A 24249-nucleotide genomic window follows, 5' to 3' on the forward strand; every position below is an offset into this window, starting at 1 on the left:
ATGTGCTTAAACTTTGAAAGGTGGTTATGAAAACATTACATTTAACCAACCCATTAAATGATTGCAATAGATTTATTTTGAAATGTATTAATTCAGATATATTTAAAAAGAAACCTTGGACTGTTTATAATTTATTGCTATACAAAGTAGCTAAAAAGGTAAATTTTTGCCCATATAAGTGTTTCGTCACTGTATTTCAGCTTGGCTAGTATAACCTGGTTGGTTTCCAACCTTGTGCCATTGGGCAAGTCACTTGACTGAGTTTTTGTTGTCTCATTAGTGACAGGGAAGATAAACTCCTAGGCTCCTCTGAAGTGCTAGGACTCGGCAATTCTGTGAACTTAAAAGTTGATATTTAAAATAATCCTTTGAAGCCGAAAGTATGCTATTTACTCCACAATATAAATGGAGAGATGGCACGTTCTGGAATGATCAATAAAGGTCTAAAAATAGCATATAATTCTGAGCCTTCTTTAAAAAGTTGGTCTTTATTTATGGCCTTGTTTATTGAACTGTGCACACGGTTGGGAAAATAGATGGGGCATCTGGAAAAATACTAACAAAATATTTATGGGCAGAGACTATGTCTCAGCATCTTAAATAATTTGTATTACGGCATGTGGTGGTCCAGCCATCAAATGCAAGGTCAGCTATGTGAATCAGCCCATTAGAATAACTTTGGATTTGGTCCAGTGGTGTGTTGTTGGATTGTGGGTTAGACGTTGGAGGTTCTAGAGGGAAGTGTTTCCTCCTTTTTGTTTCTCTTTCACACCTTTTGGTGATCATCTTTGCTTCTCTGTCTGGAGACCCATTCCCCCACATCACAGTAAGAGTTTTTTTCGGGGGTCCTTGGTTGTCCTAAGTTACTTCTATATTAAGGATTCTTAACTGGTTTCCTGGAGGAAGAATTGGAGATTAGATCATGATCTCCTAAAACCATTGTAGAGAAGGTGGTTATATAAAGAAGAACTATAATAAATCTTAAAACAGGCACTGTAACGTACCATGTTTGCAAAATCAGACGTGGTTCCTGCAAGCAGAGCCTGGGGCAAGCCATTTTGATTTGTCACAGAGGCAGCCCTTGGGCAAATGCTAATGGCACATGAAGGAAGAGTGACCACAGTGTTTCATTGGGTTCCTTTGATCACTCTTACCCGGTTTTTTTTTTTTTTTAAGATTTTATTTATTTATTTGACAGAGAGAGAGACAGCGAGAGAGGGAACGCAAGCAGGGGGAGTGGGAGAGGGAGAAGCAGGCTTCCGGCGGAGCAGGGAGCTGGATGTGGGGCTCGATCCGAGGACCCTGGGAGCATGACCTGAGCCGAAGGCAGACGCTTAATGCCTGAGCCACCCAGGCGCCCCTCCTGGTTTTAATATTATACCAAAATACTTCTCAGCGTTCTAACCCTGGCAATTGTTTTTTCCTCCCTCTCTGAACCCAGAAGAGAAGGTTGGGTGTTGTGTCAATATCCCATGCAAATAACTCTCTTACGAAAAACTATAGCCATGAGGACTTCTGAGCATTTGCTTCCCATTTGTCCCAGGATGCTGAGAGGGCAGAGGTCATATCTTAGCACCCCTGGGCCCTACCCAGTGCCTGGTGTGTGGTGGGGGCTTCCGGTTGGATTGGGTTTCTGAGGACCCTGCAGGAATCTTCCTTTAGAATCTTAATAAACCACAGAAAAATCTAACTGATCATGGAAGGCAGAGCATAAAATCAACGTTGTTCCTCTTGTCCTTCTGTTTACATCTTCAGAAATGAGGGCTTTTCCCCCCCCCGACCAACAAGTGTAATTCTGTAAACGCAGAGTTAAAGTTGATGCTTTAATATCCACACTTCGTAATAGAGAGTTGATGATAAAAACAAACCTAAATCCTACCTTTCAGCAATGGGCTAGTGAAGGATGATTACATCTTTAGAAACCTAGGAGGCAAAAGAGTGGGTGGGTGCCTCGACAGGAACGTGAGTTGCTTAAAGTGGAAGAGTCTGACCACATCTGTTCTGGCTGCCCTTTTTGGGGATGACCGGGCCCTTGGAGACCCATGGATTTGTGACCATCTCTACTTAGACCCATGGATTTGTTTAGGTCTTTACTATGAGTTCTGTGGCCATATTTTTGTCATGACTTTGCCACCTTCTTGCTTGACTTGGTAGTTTTAGGCTTGCCAAGGATTTACCGGTCCACCATCTAGGCATCCTGCCCTCTCAGCATTCCACCCGCTGCTTCTGTACTGAAACGTACGTTGGAGGCACAGGCCTGTGCAGCTCCTTCTCAGCCCTGGGTTCCTTCGGTGCTTAGAGGCAGAGCCTGTGTTTGTCAGTTGGTGGTTTAGACAAGTTACAGGTAAAACACGATGAAAGTCTCTGTCTAGATTCTTATCTCTTGCCCCAGCAGAAGCAGACAGGGAGGGAGGAATGAAGTGAAATGTCGGGCAGCCTTTGTTTAAACGAAAGAGGTGCTGGTGTCTAGAACAATTCCAGCCCCTAAAACAGAATAGGGCCTGGAGGTGGAGGAAAGACCTCATAAAACTTTACACCGAAAGCCTAATGTTGAAGTTAGGGCTTGTAAAGTCGGCTTCTCAAAGACCCAAACGAGTCGTCCTGGAATGTGAAGGTGTTCATTTTATAAAGAGAATGAAATCTTCAGTGCCAGCTGGTCCCAGGATGGGTTAGTAAAATCACAGTGGAGGGAAAACCTCTCATTTTAAGTGTTTCCATTTGTTTTGTGTGCGTGGCTTGTTTTATAATATCCAGATAAGAAGTCGGAAGGCTGCGAGGAGGTCTTGTTACAATAGCAGTGCTGCTTTGATCTGGGATAGATAAAGGCTAAGTGATGGTGTGACTGACTTGTAGATATGTAAAGCCACCCTGAGAGGGGAGGAGCCGGGAGGAGTGGATGTGTTCCCAGCCTGGTTACCCATAGTTGCCTGAAATCTGGAAAAACTGGAAGAAGAAATGACTCGAAAACTCATGGAACCTGCTCTTCCGATGGTGCTGAGGTGCCCACGGCAGGTCCGTGAACCTCCCTGCCCACTTCTTCATAAGCCTTCCAAGGAAAACGATCTGGGTTAGAGGGATTATTCACTATATTTGTAGCCCCATAAATTCCTCCTTATGATGACCTTTTTAGCCCAGTTTAAACTCTGTTAAGTGGAGAAACTGATATCTAAGCAAAAGGAAGAAGATGAGGTCACTTATCTTAATTTCCTTAAACCTTTAATCATTGTAAATACAGATCTGGTTTCTTTGGAACTTGTAGTGATGTCTTCGTTTTGTGGCGGTTGGTTGACTCTTAGCAGATTGAGTCATTGGAGGACTTGAAGATCTAGAATAACATACCATCTGTAAAGAAATGATGACAGTAGCTGGTCTTGACAGACCAAAAATTGTATTTACAAAATCATCTAACGATCTTTTAGTTACTGCAACACACCTGAAATAAATGTGTGCTGACCTGATGGGCATTTTGAAGGCAGGACTGACGTCCTGTGTTCATGGGGCCCTCGGCCTCCTATAGACAGTAACTTAGAGAAGAACTTAGAGAAGACAGAACTTAGAGAAGCAGCAGGGAATGTAAAGCTCTTGGCACACACAGTAGGCATTTAGTAAGCACTTGATCAGCAGCTGATAGCCGTTGGGAACCCTGGTGGGTGAATTCTCAAGTGGAAGGTGGGTGATGCTATGTTTTTATTCACCAGCCCAAGGGACACTGCCCAGGCTCACACACTACGATCCTGATAGGATACTTGTTGGCATTTACTGTCCTTCTGCAGATTCCCCTGGGGGGGAGGGGTGACTTTGCAGTAGAATTTGAATCTTCATCTACATTGGCCTTCCCTATGTTGCTGCTTCGAAGGCTTTCCTTGTGGGAGGAAAGTTGTCCTTCTGGCTTTGTCACCCATTTTTGGCAAAGGACCAGCGGGTAAGCCTCCTGCCCCGAAGATCTCCTACAGCTCAGCCGGTACCAGGACCCTGATTACATGCAAGCGATCCCCACCCAAAGAACTTTAAAACGAGATTTTTCTTTGAAATTTAAAAGAAGAATAAAAATGTGCTTGCTTTTCAACATAGATTGATTAGCTGGCACAGAGGGAAGGCCGGCCTTTGAAATCTATAGGCATCACATTGCAGGCCTGACCCCGCCGACCCTGGTAGATTAGTAATGGTCTACGCAGCCCGCTCTGTCAGCACGTCTGGCCGGGCAGGCACAGATGGTGCCAGTTGGAGAAAATCACTGCGGAACACGGCGCTGCAGCCTCGGGAGGAGGAGCTGAGACTGGTTGTTTACAGACGTGTTCCTGCCTGGCGCTGGGGAACAGACCTGTGAGGATGCCGGTCCGGGGTTAGGACGCATTTGCTGATTATGACTGAAGTAATGCTTTCTTGTCGTAGCTCAGGCCTTCTGCACCGTTGAGCAGCTGGGATTTTTACGGGGTCTGTGGCCTTGGGGTTGTTCTGGAAGGGAATTTGAAACTAGAACTGATCTCATTCCAGGGAGTCAAGCATAATGCAATACTTGTTTTCCTAGAGTCAGTCAGCCTAAGGAAAATGTGAGTGGGCTGGAGTGGGGTGGGGGGAGAGGCAGGAGGCTTTAGAGTTTGAGTAATCAACCCAGGGGAAAGAAGAATTTTATGATAGAAAGAAGCTTCTGCCACCTCTGTCCTCCCATCTGCCACCGGGTTCTGGGGTGTCAGGTGGCACCCCGAGTTTATGATCAACACTCCTCATGTGGGGTCAGGAGAGCAGTGATTCTGCTCCCCAAAGAGAGGCAGGAAAAAGACCTCATTCTGATGTAGCTACCAACCGGGGAATAGTCTTCTAACAAAGTTGATCAGAGCTAAAACTGTAAGCCTGCTCTTTCGAGTTAGGCATTTTATTCTTTGAAAATTCTACTTGGAGTTGCATTGGAAGTCCAGCCTTAAGGAAGTGTCTCCTCCTAACGCCCCTCTGTCTGAGCTGTGTTCCAGCAGGTTGAGGACAGGCGGAACAAACACCAATGTTGAGCTGCTGTGGAGGTGTCCCTCTGCAGGAGACCCGCAGTCAGTCTCAGCCAGGGACTTGCACCATTCCTAACTTTATTTTGTATTCTTCTCACCAAAACTTTCTTCTTTAAGCCTCCATCCAGGTTAGTCTGGCTTTGCGACTTGTTACTGTTTAACTGACTCATTGGGTTTCTTTTGGGTTTTATGAAATATGTTGTTTCATTCTTGAATTTTCCTTGGAGATGCTGCTGCTGTGAAATGGGAACTGCTCTTTTAAGCTCTGACTTGAGAAGAGTTTACATAGTGGCTTCAGAAAGGCAATTAGTTTTTTCCTCCCAAAGATATAAGGAGGTGGGTCCTGTTTGATGCAAGCCAGTGCTTTTGAAACTGGGGTATGGGGCACGGTCTGGAGGGAGATCTGAAGGAATGAAAAAGGCCTGTGCTACATGCACACAGTGGGTGCGCGCTCCAGTGCAGATTGCTTGCTCGAGCCTGGAAGAGAGAGATACTCAGAAAGCACACTTAAATCTGACGGGCTTATCTGTTCTTGGTCAGTAGAGCCTGGCGTAGGCAGGATGGCTTCATTGACTGGTTGTGAGGCTGAAGAGGGAAGTCGAGGGTGCCTCCCCCTGGGAGGCGGGAGAAACCAGTAGGTGATGAAGTGCGTTGGCCAGAGGAAGAGGAGTTTTAAGCAAGTTTAAGCAATTCGTAGTTGAAATGTCCATTAGGTCCCTGGATCTCTGGGTCAGGATTTGAGTCTAGAGAGAAAGTTGGGAGTTGTTAGCACACAGCCATGGAAGAGAGCGCGGAGACAGATGGGAGAGTGAGGAGAACACTAAAAGCCAGCTCGATTCCCCCTCCCACTCTGGTGTTGGAACAATGACAGGTATTTGCCTAGAGCACACGAATTACAAAAATTACTCAGTGATTTTCTGGGGGTCGCGCTTGTATATTTGGTAGGAAAATGTAATAGTCTTGGGAAATTGTAGAGACAAATTCTTAAACGACCCTGAAGTAGAATTTTGGAGTGCTTTGGTCCATTTCACAGATGCGCTACCATTTGAAGTAGCTGCCAAAACCGAGCAGAAGACGGAGAGTAGAGGGTCTGTAGTGCACGAGGCGAGCATCTGCTCGTTTATTTAGGACCAGGAAGAGCAGAGGGACCAGCGGGCTGCAGGAGCCAAGAATAAAACCTGGTCAAGAGGCCACATCAGCCCAGCTTGGCAGACAGGCCTAGTGGCTTTGGTAATTACACTGGTGCCTGCAGTGTGTGTGCCTTTTCCACTGAGTTTATAAAAGGCTTTCCTCTAACTACTGGGTCTCCCAGAACTTGGGCCACTTCTGCCCTTGGTGGTTTTTTTTTTCCCCTGTGGAATCTTTGCTGTGTCTGCTGACTCCACGACGAAACTCAGGGCCCCGGCGCTTCACACAGCTCCTCCCCGCGTCCCCCTCCCGCCGGAGCTCCTAGGAGCTCTGTGAGGACATGCCCTTCTGGAAGAGCCCAGCAGAAACCACATGACTGCATGGCTAGACGGGCACACGTGGACTTGACCAAAGCCTTTGCTTTTTCTATTTCTCTCTCTCTCTCCCTCCTCCCTTTTTCTCTTGCTCAGTACTTTTGGCATAAGTAATATGTAATTAAAATCATTAGAAACTTCATGGAAAGGTGTATCACTAGTGGTGAGGACTTACTAACACAGGAACTTCCTTTGGATTAATATTTTAATTTTGACTACAACTCCCTTTTTATACCCATGTTCACCACCAATTCTATTTTAAGTATTCTAACCCTGGGAATGGCAGAGGAAGAATAGATTGAACACTTTAGGGAAAAGAATCCAGAAAAATAATTCTGTAACTTTTCCTGTGTATGCCTCCACCATATATAAAGTCCCAGAATAAATATCCAAGAGTCTCATTTTCATTCATCGCTGGGGTGTGGCTTGTGTTGCTTTCTGGGAGAAGAGAACCATAAGCACTAGTTAATAATGTGTTTCATGTTATTCTTTAGAAGGAGACAGTACATTGAGACTAGGATGTCTTAAATATTTGCAGCTGGAATACTTCTGGCATTTGTTAAATTTTTAGTTGTTTTGAAATTCCATTCTGTTGTACATAAGTTTGCCTTTTTTTTTTTTTTTTGGCCACTGTCAGTATAGTTTTTTTGTTTTGTTTTGTTTTGTTTTTAAATATCCATTCACCTTTATATAAATATTAGGGGCACCTGGCTGGCTCAGTTGGTTGAGTGTCTGACTCTTGGCTTCAGCTCAGATCATGATCTCAGGGTCCTGAGATCGAGCCCCGCGTCAGTGTGGAGCTTCTTGAGATTCTCTCTCTCCTTCTGCCCCTCCTTCCACTCCTCTCTCTCTCTCAAATAAAATTAAAAATAAATAATAAATAAAAATATTAGGCAAGGATAGAAGTTAAGTCCAGGGTGCCCCCCCGCCCCCCGCCCCCCGGTCATTTACTGGACACTCTGCTGCCCTTTGGAACTCAAAGATGTGCATGAAGTGGTCTTGGCCCTCAAGGAGTTTGGAGTCCGGTGGTGGTGGGTGCAGAAATAGATGCTTTTGGTTCAGCGTGGTAAGGGAATATAATCCATTCCAAAGGGGCACTTTTGGGGAAAACGTTCTCATTGCATTAACTGCACCTCATTCTTTAAGATCCAATCTAGGAAGAGGGGCATGTTTTCCAGTCAGAGGGGCGGTCTGGGTTTTCACCATCCTGGGATAGGCAGGTAACTACGGTCGTCAAATATCAGCGAGCTCTGAGGTGGGCGGTGGTGGTGGGGTGGGGGGAAGGCTGGTGAGCGAAGCCAAGGTCAGATCTTGAACTAGAGTTCCTATTTATAGTTGAGGTGTGTATGATAGTAGATGACTCTTCCAGTCGTGTGGAGGATGAGAGGAATTGAGAAACGGTAGAACTGCAGTAGGGAATCCAGCTGGGATCCAGGAGAAAGGCCTGAATTAAGGCAGGGACACTGAGCGTGGCCAGGAAGAGAAAGATGGGAGAAGTATCTGGAGATGAAATTGGTGGGACTTTTTGGTGGTTATGGTGTGGTGTTTGTAGGGAATGGTCACCAGGGAGGGGTGAGGCTCGCATATTTTTAGCCGAAGTGATTGGCTAGGTAGCACTGTTGGGCTTGTTGAACCAGGGAGGAAGAAGAATTACGTGGGGAGACCAATTGTGAGTTTGTATCATTCGTCTGTTTCTTGAATATTTAACTTTTAAACTGCATTTGGGTGCTGTTTTACACTCCTCTTTTATAAAAAGTTGAAATACATGTTCAAGTCTGGCAGTGGTGGTTTTGACAATTTGAACCTGTAAGAGTGGCTGTATGTATGGGGCCTCTATGTCTAGAGACACGAATTTAGGAGGACCGGAGCTGCCCCATTCTCGTATTTTCCACTTTAAAGCCTGTCAGCTTTGCCTCTGTGGGTGACCTTAGGTTTCTGCTTCCTTACTGTCTCTGCTGCTCCCACCCCTCCTGGGGCCTACTGGCTCCCGTGATGGTCTGCTCTCTACAGTGCAGTGAGGGTGGTCCTTCCAGACCACGAGTCAGAGTATGCTGTCCTTTGCTTCAACCTCTAGAGACTTCTCATTTCCCTGAAAGTGAGCACAAACCCCGCACCTGCCCGCCCCAAAGCTATAGGTCGGGTTCCCCAGGGTATGGACTCAGTCTGGAATGTGCTTGTGGGAGGTTTGAAGAAGGCTCCAGGGAATAACACCTCTGAGGGGCTCGGGAAGCAGGATTGCACAGAGCGAGAGGTTGAGCTTTGATGCGGTGGCAGGAGAAGGCTCGGCTGATGTTACAGTGATCCCTGAAGCTGGGATGACCTTTCAGATCTCTCTCTCCCACCCTTCGTTTCCAGGTTGCTGGATGTACCCAAGCAGGGGGTGTAAACTCTGGTGGACAGTTTCCTTTGTCACGCTGCTCATGGACATTACTTCACTGGCTGCTGTCTGCAAGCAGGCTTTCCAGGGCCTGGAGGAGTAAGTGTCTTGGTCCCCGAGGGGTTTCTGGATGGTAGACAACAGCATCCACTACTGGCGGCCGGCCCGCAAGACTGTGTGGTCTCACTGCTCGTTCCTGCTGGCTCTGCGGCCTCCCAGACTCCTCTCCTTTGCTCACTGTGCTGCTGGAGCCCCATTGTCCGTGTATCACTTTGACATTATATACACTTACTGGGTTTTGGCTGATGGGAACATACGCTCCATGTGGGGTAGGGACTGCTTACCATTTGTGTGCTTTTCGATTGTGTCTTTTGAAAGAGGTTCTTGGAAAAGAGAGCCTATAAAGTGTTCTTCCTTTGGAAAGGGAGATAGTCAAAGATTTAGAAATACAAATGAAATATAATGTAGGTGGTGGTCATGACTATGGTCTGAGCATTCTGGGACTCTTTAGATCGATGAATTAACCTAGAACATTGTGCTGTGATGGGATTTATAAAAAAGACTTTATACATACCCTAGTTTTCGGTACTGTGTCTCTTGTATGAAATCATGTAAACCTACTGTACCTTTTAAGACTGTGCTAGTTTGTCATGGCAGTATAATTTTACATTGGACAAGCTTCAATTGAAATAAATATTTATCCGAAGGCAGAAATTATGCTATTAATAATTCAGAAGAGTTTTCAAGTAAGCATTAACAACATCATTGCCTTTGGCGGCAATCTGCTTGAGCTCATAGTATCGAATTATTTTTCTCAATGAAGCAAAAATTAAACCTCAGATAACCAGAATGCACAAATCCCAACTCTTTAATCAACATGTGCTCTCTTTGAGCATCTCTTAGGAGAAATATAGGATAGCAAAATAGATCAAGGATTTCTTTCTTCTTTCTTTTTTTAAAATGTCCCTTCCCAGGAATATCCTGTGGTCTGTTTACATTTGGCTCCGTATTCTAGGACAACATCCTCACAGTTCACTACTTTTAAAATTCTGATTCAAAAGCATGATCTTGAACTACTTGAAAATTTTTTACCAACAGAGAAAAATTATGTTTATGGCATGGAAACATGGGCTAATTAATGCATTTCCTGACGATCTCAGTGATAACTACATAAAGGCCTTCTTTTACTAGATGGGAGATTGACTTGGATGATCTGTACTGTTCCTGCTCACCCCAATCCCCCCACCCCCATCAGAAGGCTAGTTAGTCTTCAGTGCATCAGATGCTCTCTTTATTAAAATCTCTCATTCGACCTAACATGTTGAGTGCGTGTACTTTGGTTGAGAACAATTTTTAAAATTTGTGATTGTAGACTGGAGAATGAGCTGCTTTCCTTTCCTGAAGCAATAGTTGATGTTTCCGCATTGCAAGTAAACAGAAAGTGATTCCCCAGGCTCTCAGAGGTGTTGAGGGTACTTGTATTACTTGGCATGCTTCCTTGGTGTGTGTGTACGTAAAAAGCAATAAAAGTGGTGTTACATTTAGATTTTATCTACGTGAAGTTTTTTCTTTCTATTTTGTGGGCTAGGGTCTATTTGCATCCAGCATCCTTCCAGGTAGACTAGTATCACTTCATGTTCACCCCTAATTTTTTTTAATAAAAAGGCACTTTCCCACCTCAGACGCTAATTATTAAAATTGCCTAATTTGCCAGACAAACACGACTCAGTAGTGGTATTTGAGCAACAAATCAATGAGCAAATATTGAAGCAACACACATGCCACATGAGCATGACACCATCTGGGGTTCTGTACATGATTTATACTGGAAGACAGAGAGCATCTCTGCCTTTAAGTGGCTCAAAATTAATTAATAGGAGACTGGAAAGAAACAGAAAAATGAACCAAAGCTCTTAAACTCATTTTCACAGTTGCTAGTGTAGTAATGTCATTCATTCATTCGTTCATTCATTCACGGTTTGCTGATCACTCTTGCTACTTGTCAGGAGATGTACTGAGGGCTGGAGATAAATGGGGAATATGTGTGTGTCCTGATCCTTCAGGAGATCACAGATGGGGTTTGCTATGTTTGACCATATAGTTAGTAACATGGAAAGATCACAGTCAGTGATCCAGAAACGAGTGAGGTAATTACATAAACTACTTACGACTAAATTGTCAGGAACGTTTAATCTCTGACAACTGCAGAGAGAGTCCTCTTCATCACTAGTGACTTGTGGGGTTGCCTGTGGGTCTCTAGATGGGGGGGGGGGGGGGGGGGAGAGAGAGAGAGAGTGTGTGTGTGTGTGTGTGTGTGTAAATAAGGAAGGCAGTGTTGGCCAGAGAATCATGTTGAGTTTGGGTGTTCTGTATATTTCCAGTGCCATTTTCAGCTGTACTTTTTTTTCCTTTTTCTTTTTTTTAAGTAAGCTCCATGCCCAATGTGGAGCCCAGTGCGGGGCTTGAACTCACGACCCTGAGATCAAGACCTGAGCTGAGATCAAGAGTCGGACGCTAAACCGACTGAGCCACCCAGGTGCGCCTAGATGCTGTCATGTTGTTAGAGCATAACTACTGATGTTGGAGTCTGTAGTTCTGATTTTAAGTCTGACTTTGCAGTTTACCAGCTGTGTAAAATTAGGCAAGTGACATAAACTCCTTGAGCTTCCACTTAGGCATCTGTAGAGGAGACAGAAGCTCTAAACTATCCACTTCATGTGCTCTTTGAGGGTTCAAAAGAGACAACATGTAATATGAAAGGAGTGTGAAGATTATGTTCTACATGTAATAGTTGTTAGTATTGGATGGTTGTGCAGGATTGGTCCCCCTCAAACATACCTTCCCAACATGGTTTTCAGTTTTGGAGGATAATTGTGGGCTGCATCCAAGGGATATGTTAGAGTTTGTGGGCTTAGTAGTGTGATGGAAACTTAAGGACCCTGTCTCATGCCTTTGAGATTGATAAAGGGAAATTAATGTGTAAAGTGATAATTCCAGGCCTCTACATTTTCTTTACGGTCAGGCTTGGACTTTGACAATTTGAAGGAATTATGTAAAAGCAGGCCATATGTATATTTTCCCTTTCGTTTCATTGAGTAAATTTCTAAGCCATCAAGAAGAAATGTTCATCTATGCAAACATGACTTGAGTGTAAGCCTGAGGAAGGCTAGCATTTTCATATATTCTATTCACTGCCATATCCGCAGGGCCTGGGGCAGGGCCTGGTCAGTGACAGATGCTCAGTGGATTTTCCTTAAACTATTGGCTCTATTGAGAACCGGTTGTTTTGGAGGCACTCGGCAAGGCATTTGGTCATCGTGATGTCATTTCGGAGTCCGTGACCTTAAGGACCTCATCGTCTAACAAAGAGAAAGAAAAATAAACAGAAAATGCAATTTTTTTAACAAGTGCTCCAATAGAGGAGCTGGGGGGCGGGGGAGGATGGCAGTCAGGAAGACTGCCTGGAGGTGGTGGTGATAATTATATTCCATATGATGTGTTCTTCACGAATGGCGTGCCAGTAGGTGTGCTCAGTTCCAAATACAGGCAGTAAGAGGGTTCATCTCTATAGAGAATTTAAGAACAATAAAACCAACTAAAAGTTGGTTGGTTGTTTGATTACTACCCAGGGAGCCATTCTCAAGTAAGACTGAGATAAAGTACTCCTTCCCCCTGGGCTACTTTAGGCCTGCTCACCACCCATCCCACACACCCCTTCCTGTGCTTCAGTGTTCTCTGGGTGGAATTTGTCCCTTTGAGATACTTGAGCTTTAGAGACAATTGTCTCCTGGAGAGAAGAGCCTTCTGGCTTGGTAATGATGATTTTACACAAGTGTTCTATAAAAAAACAACAAAAAAATTGAAAAAGCCTAAACTCTGAATACACATATAATTCAAGACAAGCCTGTTAGAAAAGAAAATGTTTGCTATAACTCTCGGAAGTCTGGAAAAGCTTTTTCTTTTCTTAATCTTTAAAAGCAATGTGGTCCTTGAAAGAAAAAAATCTACTCGAACCAACCTCATGTACCATACACCTCTGTTATTTAAAAAAAAAAAAAAAAAAAAAACACTTTTATTTGTCAAAAAATTTTTATAAAAATTGATTTTTGAATTCCATCATTTTCATTTTGAATGTCCAAAATGGATCTACCAGTTGGTTATTGTTTTGTGTTAGGTTTTTTTTTTGTTTCTTAGACTTAAGAAAAAAGTTAGCTCTTCTCTTGGACTAGCCAAAGTCCATCCCAACTCAGTGATGATCATTCACTGTTGAATTTTTATCTTAATGTTTTGCCATAATTTGGGTGTTGTTCATGTTTTAGGCTAATTAAGGATCTCTTCCCTCACTGTTTTTTGGGGTGTATGGAATGAGGTGGGCCATTAGTCTCAATATCTATAGCAAACAAAAAAAAAATCAATTTTAGAAAGCTCAGAATTCCCTAGGATGGATTTTTGTTCCTTGAAGCAGCCCCTTTTCACATCTAATGCTGTGTGGATAGCCATACCCACCAGAGAAGCTTATTTACCCAGTGAAGGCTACACCATTGATTTTTGTGGAGTAAATCGTAACATTAACATTCCATTATGCTGAGGACAGAACTAACAGGAGAACATCTGTGAGGTCAGAGATCTGAAGTAGATTTCAGAATGTACTATCCAAAAAAAAAGGGTGAAATGGAAAACATATACAGAAGCCAGTGGGTAAAGCAAAGACTTTAAGGGAAGGTAACAAAGAACGAAACTGTGTCATTTTGTGACTTTCTAGTCATTGGGACATATCAAGACGGATTTAATCTATTGCTAACCTAATTTACTCTTCACCAAAATTTAGCTGACTTGAACATGCACACACCTCTGGAACGTCCTTGGATTTTCTCATTAGGGTTTCAGGTATTTAACTCAATTAATTAGAAAATGCAGGAAAATTATTTGAATGTTTTAATCTCATTCAGTGCTTTTATTTCGGGTGGGACCCTCTGAGGGCAGGAATAGCAGTTGAGATAGAGAGTCAGGGAGGGCAGCGTCTTTCAGAAATGCCTACAAAATAACCTGCCTGGGTCTCTCTAGACCAGGGGGCCTGGCAGGGCTCTGAGAACGACGTGGGAAGTAGAACAGAGATGTTTTCTTCCTTCTTTAGCTGTTAAATGGAGCGTCTGTAGGACCCCTCAGTGGCACTGGAAGGAAGGGGACCGTTGAATAGTTTGGGAACTTGGCAGCATATACTAGGGAAAGTGGTTTTGAATGTGAGAATTTAGCTATATTAAGATTAAATGAAATCTTAGGGTTTATTATGTGCCAAATACTGCACTAGGCATTTTGAGGTGTAAAGTAAGTGAAATTGAATCCTCTAAGTGACAACTCGGGAGAATGGGCATCTGGAGGACTCTGGAACCTCTTACAAGCCTCAACCCTGTGGTTATGTTAAATTAGCTACAGTTAATCTTACTTAGCCGTTCATTTTGTTATCCATTAGCCATTGTTTTGGTGGAAATTGGGGAAGACCATCTACTTCTTAGGAATGCGATAAGGACGGAGTGGTCAGACAAGCAGGAGGATGACCAGGAGAAAACCCAGTAAGAGACGTTCACAGAACAGCAGATGTGATGTGGAGGCACCTGGAGACTCTCGAGAGGAGCTTAGCGGGAATGGTGTGGGGAGAGCCGGCTTACAGAAGCTGGGGGAAGATTCTTTTGAAAGACAAAGGGGTGTGTGTGAGAGAGAGAGAGAAAGGGGGTGACCCATGAATTCAGCACCGTCTATACCATCAGTGTGTAATCGTGGTCTTGGACAAGTGATTTCCTCACTCGGCGCCTCAATTTCCTTGTCTCTAAAGCAAGGTCGATACTAGCAGCTACTATTTTAGAGATTCAAATGAGTGTTAATTCACATTGTTGAGCAACCAGTGTCCAGAACTTCTTCATTGTGCAAAACTGCAGCTCGCTACCCATTAAATAATAACTCCCCGTCCCCACTGTCCACCGCCCTCCCCCCAACTCCTGGCAGCCACCATTCTGCTTCTGTTCCTAAGAGTTTGTCTATTTGAGATAGCTCCTGTGAGTGGAATCCTACAAGTGTTGGGCTTTTTGTGACTGACCTGTTTCACTTAGCATAATGTCCTTAAGGTTTCTGTGTGTTGTAGCTTGAATATTAACCAGTCCTCCGAAGGAAGGAAACCTTTTGAGGGCCGAACACTGTTTCATTGCATGGACATTACCAGATTTTATTTATCCATTTGTCTGGTGATGGATATGTGGGTTGTTCTACCTTTGGGTTATTGTGAATAATACTGCTACAAACCTGGGCGTACAGATAACTTTCTCTTTTTTAAACAAGCGGTGTTGGCTTTAGTGCTCTGCCTGAGTCATGGCTGGTGCAAGGCCGGGTGTAGGAGTAGGGTACACACAGGAGATGGAATAGCTGTCAGAAGCGTCTAGAAGTCCACTAATGGAAGGAAGCAGAGCTCAAAGACAAAGGCATTTTTCCTTTAGAACTTAGGAAGTACTATTCCCGAGAGTGTTATGCTTGTTGTATTTTTCAGTAGAGAAGGGAAGGGTCCATCTTCAATTCCTTTTTAAACTCGAGTGGCTGGAAAACCTCAAGTGGGTCTCCCATTGTGTTGGGCTATAAAAGCTTTTTTTTTTTCTTTTTTTTTTTTTTTTTTTTACTGTACAATTTGTTTTTTCTCATGCTGTGAAGGACAATGATAATACAGTACCTTCTAGACAGGTGAAGAGGACATGACAGAAATCCTGCAGTGAGTTCACGGCCAAGCTCGTGTAGCTCCACCCGCTGGGAGTGGGGTCCCCAAGCCCCACTGTGCCTAGTCACTTGCTGGTGGTCCTCAGCCTCTCCTGTTGAAATCTCACTCGTTTTCTCCCTAAGAAATGACGTAAGAGCACACGTTGATGCTGTGTCTTGTGTGTGTTTTTACCGAATTTGTAAAAATGTTGCTGTCTTAAACTGGAAAGGTAGTTAACTCTTAGACCTTTACCTGATCAAAGGTAGAATCGTATTAGCCACCTAGTTGATGATATTCCAGGAGATGCTTCAGGCTGGACAAAACTCCCAGGAAGTGTGGTAATCCCCAAGTAAGGTCCAAATTTATTCTTCAGCTTCATCAAGGTTTTATGAGTAAATTACCTCCGATTTTTCTTCAGTGGCTTGATGTTGAATAAGCTAATGTGGAGCTGTGAACAGAGTAGATTGGTACTGTCATTTTGGGGTAAAAAAGAATGAGGGAAAAAGTAGAAAAAATGTAAAAATTAACTGTTTATGGCCTATTTAGCCATAATGGATGGATTTTTCACCTAATTAGATGCTAGCTTTGTGACTTGCCCGTTTCTCCCCCACATTTAAATTTGTGGGGAACACCGCCATGTTCTGCTTCCACCCCAGTTTCTAAGGGTCTGCAGCCACACGGCAGGTCCCCATTCCTGGTTGCCTTCTCTCTGCCGCCCTCCCACTCCTTGGAACTCTTACTTCACCTGGTTCCTGCTTCCTTTGCAGCTTTAGGTGCATAAAGAAATGATAGTCTATTGAATCACAAAAGGCATTGGGCATTTCTGTTCCAACTGTGCTAGAGCTGAGCCTCATCAGAGCCTCTGTCCCATTCTCGGGGCGGAGGTGTGGGGGGGACACGAGGGCTCTCTGCTGGAGGGAAATTGCTTTGTGTGAGAACTGAATGTTCCTCTTAGGAGAGCTTGCCTGACTACCGAACACAAATGCATAAACTTCAGGACATGACTTGGGCTCTCATTTCAAACTGGGCACGAGAGTCTGCTGAGCTATGGCCCAGGCTCTTGTAATTTTACTATCGAAATGTTAAATGCTGCTTGGACATGCAGTAGGAGCTAGGCCTGCCCTGGTTGACCCTCTGCTCACCCTAATCTTCGAGTTCTGATTGGATGTCCTCCCACTCACAAAGCTAATATTTTAATGTGTTGGTAGGCTTTGAAATGCTGGTCTGCAACCTAAATAGAGAAGTGACTTTGCCAGAATAACAACTGTGAGAAACGACTGGTTCTGGGGGATAAAGCCTGGACTCAAAATCAGTAGATGAGGATTTTTTTTTTTTTTTTTTTTTTTTGACTTAAAAGTCTCTGTGCTCTCTGACTAAACAGAGCAACACTTTTCCTCAGTGTAAACAGTTTTGGTGGATGGAGTTTCAAAAAGGTTGTCCCTGTCTTTAGTTGGGTAGAGGATGTTAATTCTTATTCCTGGAATTTTATGAAAGGATGGGAGAAGAGAGTGAGCAAACAAGGCAAATAGGAAGAAGGGGAGGTATCGGTGGTTCTAGGCGCAAGGGGTTGGCAGTTTCCCAGGGCATAGGGAGAGATGGCATAATTCCAAGCAAGACAAGCAAGCAAGATTTTGTTCCTTCTTTCTCTAGCAAATACATGTTGGTGTTACCTGATGGATGGTGCAGATTATGAGGAAATAAATCTTGAGAATCTTCTCTGCTGGAGGAAGCCAGGTTTCACCATTGTTCACTTCAATATGGACTAAAATTCTCTGTGCTCTGGTAGGCTCTCCTCGACTTCCTTCTTACTTCCTCAGTCCCCCTACTGTCTTTGGTGGCCCAGTCCACACTAGCTATAAGCTTCTCTTCTTCAATACAACTTTTGTTCCATTCCCCACTTGGACTGTGGTTTACCTGTTTAACTGTTTCTGCCCTTTGGGTCTTGGTCACTATCCCTGTATGAAGCAAATTGATGTGAAGGAGTTAATAGGTATTTTCTCCAGGGGATTTGATACCTAGGACACTAAGCAATGGTTGGGGATTTGGGTATTCTGACACGCAGCCTAAAGAAGAGAGTTCTAGAGCAGTAGGGCTTCTTGATGCCCCTGAAATCTTGTATGTATCGGCCGAGTGAGCCAAGGTTCTGGCCATATTTAAATACATTCAACGTAGTAAGAATGTTTTTTAAATGCATAGTTTTCTGTTACCAACTTTAGAGATTTTCATTCACTATTACAGTTGGAAAAGACCACCACTGGTCTCTTTCTAAAGATCACAAATTGATGGATATATGTAGGATTTGTTGCTGTCTTAGGGTGAGAGAAGGGGGAGGAAAAAAAGAAAAAAAGCAAGCCCCTGAAGTTATGCTTCCCAAGAGCAAGAAAAGCTTGACCCAATGACGGGCTAGAATGAATGAGACTGGCCATGTGTTTGCGTTCTCAGGTTAATTGTTTGTTTAGCTGGCGCTCACTTGGGGCTAAATACCTAAAGCTGTTTTACCTAAAGTGCCTGACTTGAGTCGTGGTTGTGACTATTTATTGAAACATTCTAGGAATCAATCTAGCTTTGATAAGAGGAGAGGATAAATAAAAGGATTATTAGAATAATTAAAAAATGATACTTCTTGACCCCCCCGGCCCCCCCCCCCCCAAAAAAAAAAAGAGAAATCAAGATTGAGTTTGTTCTTTTATCAAGACCTCGCCCAGCTAGCTAGCCAGGTTCTTTTTATGTGGCATCAGGCCTGGAGTTAGTGTGAGTCAACAAATGGACAACAGCAAATGTCCAGCCATCTTACTGGTGTCAAGCCTAGCAAATTGGCAAATTATATGAATACACCAAATGTGTAAACAAGTTTGCATGAGCCAAGTATTCCAAATGGGGACAGCAGCTGCTGGTTTTGTCCTTAAGAATAGAAATGCCCCTCCTGATCTTCTAATCTGTTATTGCCCTAGGTTGGGAAATGTCAGCTGTAAGATTTATAGATTTAGGGCTCTGGGATAACAAGTTCCCTCTTTGAACTTTTCAGCTCCAAGAGCTTCTTGTTATCCAAGCAGAGATAGACCTATTTATGCTTCCTTGTATTAATTCTTGAGGCATTCACCGCATCAGTGGTGGGCTTAAATTTTTTTTTTTGGTAATTGATACAAAAATACTCATCAGTAAACCATGATAACTTTCAGCAAAGTTTCCCTTCAGCTGGTAAACTCTATTCATACTGGTAACTGGAGTACAAACCTCTTAGATTCACACTTATTTTGCCGTCTGAACTTAATTGAACCTAAGCAGTATCCTCAGAGTAATAGAAAAACTCTACTCCTTCCTCTGTTCCTCCTTAACACCCGTCCTGTGAGTCTGTGTTTCCTTCTCAACCCTCTTTCCCCAACCTCCCCTTTAAAAATGTTGACGCGAGAAAGATGGTTTTATTCCTAGGAAGATTGTTAGTGCCACATTGAAATTGAGTATCTGTGGTTCATTTTGAGTGCTCAACTTGGTGGTGGGAGGAGGAACATTTCCCAGCAATTCAATAAAACCAGCTTAATATCTGGCTATCCATAATCAAGTGGCAGGTAGAGGGGACTCCTGACCTAGCTGGTCTTTGGCTTCGATCAAGAGAAATTTTTATTTATATAGAGAAACAAAACCTAAATCTCAAACCACCATTTATAAAACCCACAGAGTGTTGGGCTGTCATTTTGGCTGTAGGCGCCTCTGGTTGTGTTCTGTGTGGTGGGTGAATGTGTGTCTGATGGGGGTGCATTTTAAAGGCAAGACCCATTTAAGGATCTAATTTAGTGACGTTTTGCTGAGCGCGCTCCTCGCTCTACATGTCTCTTCATATATTTTACAATTTTAACAATATTTAGGTGTCTGTTAGCTTACTTGAGGCAGGCCTAACAATTTTGGGACTGTTTAAAACATACATCATCACTCAGTATATGTCTGACTAAGACATTAGCCATTCTTGATTAAACTGAGTACTATTTTGTGGACTGTGTACGAGTATGTGTATATTTAACAAATGAGCCGACTGAATGCCATTAAGTGAGTTGTCCTTATTTTGGCTTATGCCCTGCCCCAACTTTAAGTTTTCATATCGAAATCTAGCCTTTAACTACTACTTTAAAATCTCTGCCTTTTAATTTTGGATACCAAATATGGCAGAGTTATTCAGGTGGCCAAGTAGACTTATTCTGACCTTGAATGTGGTTTACTGGTATTACATTAAAAAAAGAAAAAGTCCGTATTTGCTGTTTTAGGATAGCATAAGCCTGTGAGATTTTCCAAAGATCATTTTTAAAGTCTGACATGCAGCTGCCTGACATCTACATTTTTAGCCAAAAGGCGTCTTCCTTGCATTCGGATTTAAGTGACCCTGGAATGCAGTACAGGGATAGTTTGCTGTGGGTTAATCTTTGGACACTTCATATCTGACAAGCACCAGCATCTGTGGTTTATACTGCATTGTTCTTTAGGTCTAGAAATAACATTCTCCTAAACCTGATGATAGTCAGGGGAATGTTTACTAAGATTGGTTTTCTTCCATTTGCATGGTTTTAAAGCTGGAGGTAAAACATAACACAACTGTGATTAAAAAAAAAAAAAAAGTCACTCAAAAAATAATTCATGCCAGGAGTAAGGTTGAAATAATCCCAGGAACTCCTGTTTTGGGGTGGAACGGTCATCAAGATGTATTCTTTTGTTAAGGAACATATTGTGTCCCTGTTCTTTACTATGGATGCCAGCTATGTTAACATCGGCTTATCGGGGAGAGAGTGTACTTCTGTATGCATATACATTCAGGGGAAGGCATTATTTTTAGTGTTTTCCAGCAGCACAACCAAAAAGTCAAAGGAGATACTTTCATTTTAATATAATGTTAATGGAGTGTGGATAAGAGAGTCCTTTGTTGAAAGTTGAGCTGACCACAATTCATTTAAATTCAGTCAAAGAGCTTTTGGCCCTACCATGTAGGGCATATAATCTTGTTAGAAAGCTCTTTAAAATCAATAAAAAAACAAAACAACCTTAAAAGTGTGGTAGCACTGAGTTCATCCTTTAAGAAATAAAATCTATTTTCAATTACAGGACTCTATTTTTTTTTAAGTGTACCACTGTGTTTTTATTTAAAAAATGCTTTTATCCTCTATATTTACTGCTGTTAAAAAAAAAAAAAAAATGTGTCCCTCTTTGTCCTAAGAAACATTCCTGTCCTCAGCCATTTCAGAGCTAATCCTTGAGGCGGCCATTTTGCTGAAAAGCAGTTAAAGAAAAGCTGTCTGTCAGCCTGGTCTGGTTCTTGCCGGGAGAGAATGGCTAAATGCATTTCTAAACGCCCGATGTGAGCTTTAGTTCCAGATTTTTGAATGAAATAAAATAAAGGTCAGAGAGTCAAATATAAAAAATATCTTGCAGACAGAGCCCTCCTTAGCATCTACTCATCCATCTCAAATCTAGGAGCTGGGAGACCATTGTACTGTTATCATACTGATACTGAGCTGATAGGAAATTTGATGGAACACGCTGGCCGTTGTGAAGGGCAGCTGATAATAATGGTGCAAACTCAACAAAAAAGTTTAGTTAGAATCTGCTGGAGGTGTTTTCTATCATTTGGCCTTGTTCTGTTGGCTGCTGGCTTTTGCTTGGCAAGAGGGAGGCATTGTTCTTACTCCCCAGCTAGAGAGATTTTAATGTGCTTAAGAGTATTGACTATGCACTTCTGTTACTGCCTCTCCCCAACAAGACAAATAAATAAAAGCAGTGCACTGGTGTAGTGAATAGGAAAACCCACCCAAACTTACAAAATTCACATAAACCTGAAAAGAAGTTGCTTTTTTTTTCTTTTTTTGACTCAGAATAAAAGAAGCCTCTGACTATTCTTCAAATATTTTTTCCTTAGAATTGATGGGTATATTTTGATTCTTAAACACTTCTATGTAAAATTAAGAGTTCTTTTATAAAATTGGTAGCATTTTACAACTTAGGATTGGTCATGTTTCTGCCCTGACAAATTTATGAGAGGAGAGTCATGCTAACAACAGGGCCAATTCCACTAATTAAAGTCATGCCCAAGTAGGTTAACATGATATAGATGTTTGCTTTTAATAGAGCTTAGAAAGGGTACTGAGTCCTGAAATGTTCTGTTTGGAAAGCTTTGCTCTATAAAATTTGTCTTTAACACGGCTGATGACTCTTAATTAGAGTGATATACTTGCTGGTGTGATGTCTTATTTGAGAAGAAACAACACCAGTTTGCCTAAGTATTCTTATTTTTAATGTATTAAGATACCTTTCTTTGGGCATGGCATTTCTGAGTTACCTGTCTTCGCTGTGTTTTAGGTGTGAATCATGGCGCCACAGTGAAAGACAGATTTATTGCTTTGAGGGGTATTCGTGTGTATGATTAAGAGATGGAAGTGCAGGACTCCAAGATTTACCTCCTTCCTGTTCCAGTGGGGATAGTGGAGGAGAGTGAGTAATGGGATAGTTTATAACACCACAGGCCCTTCATCAAGAGACCTCTAGTCAAAACAGGAAGATGAAACTCAGAAGATTTCAAATGGGAGTATACAGTTTTTGATACTCTCTGGACATACTCATTCAGTGCAAGCAGTAGAGTCCTCTGAATATTCCCATCTTACTCTTTCCAGATTTCTATTAAAAAAGTGAGTGTATCAACACTGGTTAAATTATGTAGGTACTCTTAAATTTTGTATATCTTTGCCCTTTGCTTTTATTGCTTGACATTCTTAGGTTGTTGGGACATCAGAAATGCAGTGGCCTAATTACAGGACTCAGATTATTTTTGTGAGTTCCTATTATTGAATGTTAGAAGTGTAATGACAAATTTAGCAACGTTATCTTTTCTGGAGCTTACTAAAAATTAGCCTGTTTCTTTGAATCTTTCATTTTTATTTATATGTACTTCATTCCAGTTTTGAAGTGATGAAATGGGGGATTGGGGGGATAGAGTTTTTCCTGTCTGTGTGTTTATGTGTGTGTGGGTGAGATATGTGTATTTAGGGCAGAAGGGTTTAGCTGGCCTTGGAGAGGGCTTTATCCACGGGATTTTTTTTTTAACAAGCAAATACAGAAGTAGAATGGGGGCATCTGGTAGTGTTCAAACGGTTTGTTTCATCACCAGTGACTCTAGATACAGGCTTCTGGGTTTTGTTTATTTTCATGTTCTTTGCAAATGACAGATACCACATTTAGAACAAAAATCACCCTCAAATTAAGGTCTATCCTTGCTTTGGAGTTGGCCTATTTCTGAGAGTGTTCAGGTACTATATAATGTGATGAGATCTTTTGACTTGTTGGTGGCATTAAATTCATGAAAAGTGACTGCCACAAGAGAAATTTTTATGTTAAAAATACTCATTTTACCCTTGACTTTGGAATATCTTCGTGGTTGGCAGTAGACTTCCTCTATTAAAGATGAAGGTAACATGGGAACACTTCTAAGCTCTTCGTTTTCTCCTCTCTGCCTGAGGTGACTAAAACATTCCCATAGGGCGCCTGGGTGGCTCAGTCGTTAGGCGTCTGCCTTCGGCTCAGGTCATGATCCCAGGGTCCTGGGATCGAGTCCCACATCGGGCTCCCTGCTCGGCAGGAAGCCTGCTTCTCCCTCTCCCACTCCCCCTGCTTGTGTTCCTGCTCCTGCTATCTCTCTGTCAAATAAATAAATAAAATCTTTAAAAAAAAAAATAAAACATTCCCATAAATAACTGGTACCCTTTTGAACTGACCTACAGGTTCATGTGATATAAATATTGATGGCCTTGACATTCCTTGGTATATGCACAGTTCAGGAGGCAGAGTATCTCCAGATAACTGAAAGCAGGTAAACAGGTGGGTAGACAGTCCTGGGCTCTCCCTGATCCCCATAATTCAGGGGGCCCTTGTTGGAACCGTGTTTCTGGGCTTTGTACAGGAAGAATGTCTCATAAGCAAAGGAATCCGCAAGTTCAGGGTTTCTAGTCATTTCTGTATCTAAATCTCTCAGGTTTGGACCCATGTTAGTCTAGTCTTAGAATAAGATGTTTTCTAGGACAAATAAGTAGGGACTTGAGTACCACTACCAGGGTGATATTGAATAGTAGCTAAATTCTTTGGAGCTGGAGTTCTTAGATTTAAATTCTGGTTCTACCACTTACTAGCAATGTCACCCTGGGCAGATTATTTGACCTCTCTCTGCCTTCATTTCCTCAGCCATAAAATGGGGATAATCATGTATTAAAATTTAATGACAAGATACCCAGTTGGGATTTAGCACTTTAGTAAAGATGTCTTCAACATGGGTTGTTAATGAGCTTCCAGGTATCCTGTGCCTATGGAGATTAACCTACAAAAGCTGAAAAGTCCTCCAGTTTAAAAAAAAAGATCTCTCTTTGGAGGTTTGCCCTCCTGGAGTATGTACTTCATTCATGAAAACCATTTATTTAAAAAAAAAAATGAGGGTATAGCACAGACTTTGCAAAAAATGGTTTAACAAGTTTGATGTTGCCACTGGTTTTAAAGTAATTTTTCCAGTTTTATGCAATGTGTGTATTAGAAATGGGAATATTAGAAAACTTAGTTCATTGTATTGTCAAGCATTATTGGTAGCCTTAATTTATATATCCACTGTGCTGCAATTTT

General features: G+C 42.4%; 1 long non-coding RNA gene across 6 annotated transcripts in view; it reads left to right on the forward strand.

Moving 5' to 3' along the window:
• The window catches only part of LOC116645021, a 256157-nt gene that overhangs the window by 14889 nt on the left and 217019 nt on the right, over positions 1 to 24249 (forward strand). For 3 of the 6 annotated variants that reach the window (XR_004301867.1, XR_004301866.1, XR_004301871.1), the window contains exons 1-3: positions 4166 to 4372; positions 8855 to 8975; positions 23364 to 23460. This is a non-coding gene — a long non-coding RNA (uncharacterized LOC116645021). Of the gene's footprint in view, positions 1 to 4165; positions 4373 to 8854; positions 8976 to 11369; positions 11413 to 23363; positions 23461 to 24249 lie in introns of those variants that run through there. The other 3 variants (XR_004301868.1, XR_004301870.1, XR_004301869.1) reach the window with 3 other exon arrangements.

Source organism: Phoca vitulina, unplaced genomic scaffold (genome assembly GCF_004348235.1).
Source record: "Phoca vitulina isolate PV1807 unplaced genomic scaffold, GSC_HSeal_1.0 scaffold31, whole genome shotgun sequence".
In the NCBI taxonomy this organism is placed as follows: domain Eukaryota; kingdom Metazoa; phylum Chordata; class Mammalia; order Carnivora; family Phocidae; genus Phoca; species Phoca vitulina.